The 5,158-nt window shown below is 35.7% G+C and overlaps 1 protein-coding gene across 1 annotated transcript in view; it reads right to left on the reverse strand.

Moving 5' to 3' along the window:
- Nucleotides 1-5,158, reverse strand: part of LOC105002500 (multidrug resistance protein 3-like) — a 72,020-nt gene that overhangs the window by 11,756 nt on the left and 55,106 nt on the right. The gene's annotated exons all lie outside the window — the stretch shown is intronic.

Consider the following 5,158-nt stretch of genomic DNA (forward strand, 5'->3'; position numbering starts at 1 on the left):
TCTTTTTTTAAAATTTTATTTAATTTTTAAACTTTACATAATTGTATTAGTTTTGCCAAATATCAAAATGAATCCACCACAGGTATACATGTGTTCCCCATTAATCTTTTATTTAAATTATTACCATTCAGTTTATACCCTGGAATCTATTATTTTAATTGGGATGTTTTCAACATTGGTAAAACCATCTTTTAAATAATCTTTATCAAAACTTTACATATAATTTTTAGAATATAGCTCAATAAAATCTGTTTGCTGACAAGACAAAAAGCAAAAAAAAACAACCTTAGCTAATATTTAACATATTTCAGTGGTTAGAAATGGGAATTGGAAATAAAGAGCAATGTGCAAGGCTAAAAATGAAGTCTATTCTCTCTTTTGATTTTATTATCTTATGTATACTGTTTTTCATGGATGGAATATTCTCCATAAATGATTACATATTGAGTTATGTATTTTGGCATAACTATGAATTTTGCTTACCATTATTAAATCTGAATTAAAGTGTCCATTTGCCTACCTAGTCTACATATCACTTTGATGGCATTATGATGTTTTACTCTACATAATATATCAATACCATAATGTACTTCAGCATTTCCCACCTGCTGAGTATTTGGCTTTGTGCAAACAATGAGGGACAATCATAGTAGAAGGACAGAATTACCAGACTGAAGAGTATGTTTTATTTTTTCTTCTCCAGTAATAATTGCTTAACTCATACAATGACTGGCACATGTTGGGTATTTATTATTTGCTGAATAAAGGTTGAACAAACTCTTTAAAAAGATTTTTAATAATTCACAGTGGCAGCAGGAATATATAAATATATATTTGCTTCACTGTAATTTACTGGCTTTTATCATATTAATCTGTCTTTTCTAATTAATAATTGTATGGTGTAGCTTATATGTAATTCATATATAAGTGAAATTGAGCATTTCTTGACTTTTTACAAATCTACATTTATTCTCAAAAGATGTGCATGTTCATAGCCTCTGATAGATTCATATTAATTTATAAAATAGTAATATAATAGTTTTATTATATATCATAAATTTTTCATTCCAATTTCTTTCTTTCTTAAACTATAGCTTTACTTATTTTTATTGAAGAGAGGTTTAAGGAAAAATTGAATCAATCAGCTGTATCACTGGGCATTTTTTCCATTATTTCAGCAGTAAGCAAACTTAAATCACAATGTGAACAGTGAATATCTCTGAGTTCAGAATTTCTGAAGACTTTTTTTTCCTGCTAACATGTATTTTCTTTTAAAAATGTATTACTCCAATAGTAATTTTTTTAATGTTTTCAAATGCTTATCCTCAATGTAAGTATTTACTAGGTTCTTTTTGAAAAATGAAAACTGTTTATACTTCAACCAACCTAGAGTTTGCTTTAGGAAATGAGAAGGGGTCCATGTTCCTACTTGGTGTATCAGATTTTTCAAAGAAATTTTGTTAATTTTATTAAAGAAAGTAAATAATTCGCGTATCCTAGAATCTCTGTCCTGTATTAATGCCTTATTGTTTTTGTTTTTTTGTGTAACTTGTAAACTTCTGTTTTCATAATTATAGCACATTTCAATGTCAGGTAAACTCAATGTTCGCAAGTCAGTACAACTGAGGAAATTTGAATATTTACTGTGGGCCCCTATTGTATTAATGTTAAATTTACTGATTTTGATAATTGTTTTGTGATGAAGTAAAAGCATGTTGTCTTCTCAGAAAATACATTCTGCTTTGCTATACGCCTGAAACGAACACACATTGTAAAACAACCTATAATCCAATAACATTATTTAAAAAAAGAAATTATATTCTAATGTACGTAAGGATCAAAGGGCATAACATCTTTAACTTATTCTCAAAGGTTCAGAAAAAACTGGTATGTATGTTTGTGTTGGTCTTATACATACACACAAACATGCAGTAAGAAAGAGATGATAATAAGGCAAGTAGGTCAAAATAAAAACAATGAATAAATCTGGGTGAAGAGTATATGTGAGTTCCTTACTTGCAACTTTTCGGTAAGTTTCAATTTATAATAAAAATTTTAAAAGATCAAAAAACTATACCCTAGGCCGTTACTGTTTCTCACATCCCCAGTTTCATGGAGACTGTTCCACTTTCCCCTTCAGATATTCCAACACTGAAGAAAACTCAACTGTCTTTGATGAATTTAATTACTGTCCTAAGATTCCTTGTGACCCCGAACACAAGCTTATTGACAATTACTAATGTGGAACATTTTTAACCAAACTCAGTCAGTCATTGAAAATAATCCTCTCGGTGGTTTGGATGACTATTTTCTGGTGACATAGTAGACTATGAAAAGCTTAGTTGGAACAGAGGAGAGCATTGTCTAGCTTCTTTGAATTTTATCATCTTGACTACATTTGTCAAAATATCCCAAGGGTTTGAAGATCTTATCCAGATGCATTGCAATTCCATAGCCTTTTTCTTTTTTTAACCAAAATTGGATTCACATGCAAATATGTTACCAAAAAATTTTTCTAAGGGCTATTTGATACCCAGCTTCCCATTTTGAAGAGCTGGGTTCTTCCCACTTACACTCCCCACATCAGGGTCATACAGCCTCTGCACCAGCTGGACTACTGTGCTCTTCCCACAGCCGCTGTTCCCAACCAGGGCCACCGTCTGCCCGCTCTCTACCTTCAGGTTGAGGCCTTTCAAGATCTTTAAGGGAAGAGAGAAAAAGAGTGCACTTCACATCAAAAGCCTGAAAGAGAAGTAATCTGACTCAATTTTAAATTTGGAAAAATAGTATTAAATAAGGGACTATAACCCCCAAAGGAAAAGGCACATACATATCAAAATAATAGAGACTGTGGATTCCTGAAGATGATTAACAATCTAAATTAGGAATCCCTATAAATATAACTTATAATACCTGGACATCAGGCCAAGCAGGATAAGAGAAATGAACATCTCTGAACTCCAAATTCCCTTTGATGTTGTCTGGTTTGTGTCCTCTCTCTGAAAAACTGTCAATTTTAGGATCCTAAACAAAACAAAATTCAATGGCTATTCCATCATAGGACAAACAATTGCATTTTTAAGGAATAGGCCTCAGCAATGCCAAAAACAGGACCCAGAAAAGCATAATTCCCTTCACATGAGTCAGAACCCAAGTTGAAGAGAGAGAGAGAGAGAGAGAGAGAGAGAGAGAGAGAGAGAGAGAGAGAGAGAGTGTGTGTGTGTGTGTGTGTGTGTGTGTGTGTGTGTGTGTGTGTGTTTATGTGTTTAAGGAAGTATTCCTTCTCTGAAAATAGGTTTTTCTTAAAAAGTACATAAGGGACATATTCTTTTCATTTCATATGATATTTCACTTTAAGTTTCTGGCATATCCTCATAAATTTTCAAAATGTACATTCCTACAACTGTAATTACAAAATATACTATAATTGATATATCCAGGTTTTTCCAGTAGTCATGTATGGATGTGAGAGTTGGACTGTAAAGAAAGCTGAGCACCGAAGAATTGATGCTTTTGAACCGTGGTGTTGGAGAGACTCTTAAGAGTCCCTTGGACTGCAAGGAGATCCAACCAGTCCATTCTAAAGGAGATCAGCCCTGGGTGTTCTTTGGAGGGAATGATGCTAAAGCTGAAACTCCAGTACTTTGGCCACCTCATGCGAAGAGTTGACTCATTGGAAAAGACTCTGATGCTGGGAGGGATTGGGGGCAGGAAGAGAAGGGGACGACAGAGGATGAGATGGTTGGATGGCATCACCGACTCGATGGATGTGAGTTTGAGTGAACTCTGGGAGTTGGTGATGGACAGGGAGGCCTGGCGTGCTGCGATTAATGGGGTCGCAAAGAGTCGGACACGACTGAGCGACTTAACTGAACTGAACTGAACTGATATATCCAGGTATTTCAGCATTTAGTGAAAATTAGCTTATTCCTAAACAGTAAGTGTGACGGACTGGATTGAGAAGATTGAAAAATTGGTCAGGGACAACTTAGTTTGGAATGATGTAAATTTTCAATACATGCAGAAGCTGACCAATTTTCTCATGACTTAGATTAATGAAACAGCAATTGCTTGGACACACAATTACATTTCAGTTAGCTAGTTAGCATTTTCTTTGTGTAAATGCAGAGACCACCTTTAATGTGTCAAAATGATTTTCTTTATTTCACTTCAGTCAGGATAACTTATGCAATACAATTGATTCAAAATTATATGATATACAAAGTGATTTTTTTTTTTTGAGGGAGAGGGCTGCTGCTAAGTCGCTTCGGTCATGTCCGACTCTGTGTGACCCCATAGACAGCAGCCCACCAGGCTCTGCCATCCCTGGGATTCTCCAAGCAAGAACACTGGAGTGGGTTGCCATTTCCTTCTCCAATGCATGAAAGTGAAAAGTGAAAGTGAAGATGCTCAGTCGTGTCTGACTCTTAGCGACCCCATGGACTGCAGCCAACCAGGCTCCTCCATCCATGGGATTTTCCAGGCAAGAGTACTGGAATGGGGTGCCATTGCCTTCTCCAGAGGGAGAGGGCAACCCACAGCAAAACATACTATCAATTTTGGTCCACCAATCATTTTTCCATCCACTCATCCTGTCTACAAAGCATAATGTTCTCAGTCTGGCTACAAAATGAAAGAGAAAAGGAGAAAAACTAGGAAGACAAACATCTTTGCTTTGAACTCTACTAATAACACACTAGTTCAGATGCACTTTCCCAAATGAGATCAGTGCTGTTTGATTAAAGATAAGCATTCAGAAATATTTTTTCTTTAAAATAAAGTTTATTGGAGACAGAATTCTTTAAAAAAAAAAACAAAACAAAAAACCTGTTCTCCTTTATAAAAGTTCTTAGCACATTCTGCCTTTTATTCCCCAATTGGCTAACTCAAAACTTAAAATTTATTAAACCCTAACTTAAGGCAGGAGAAGGCAATGGCACCCTACTCCAGTACTCTTGCCTGGAAAATCCCACGGGCAGAGGAGCCTGGTAGGCTTCAGTCCATGAGGTTGCAAAGAGTCGGACACGATTGAGCGACTTCACTTTCATGCATTGGAGGAGGAAATGGCAACCCACTCCAGTGTTCTTGCCTGGAGAATCCCAGGGATGGCAGAGCCTGGTGGGCTGCCATCTATGGGGTCATGCAGAGTTGGACATGA

The sequence above is a fragment of the Bison bison genome, unplaced genomic scaffold (genome assembly GCF_000754665.1).
Source record: "Bison bison bison isolate TAMUID 2011002044 unplaced genomic scaffold, Bison_UMD1.0 scf7180017864454, whole genome shotgun sequence".
NCBI classification, from domain to species: domain Eukaryota; kingdom Metazoa; phylum Chordata; class Mammalia; order Artiodactyla; family Bovidae; genus Bison; species Bison bison.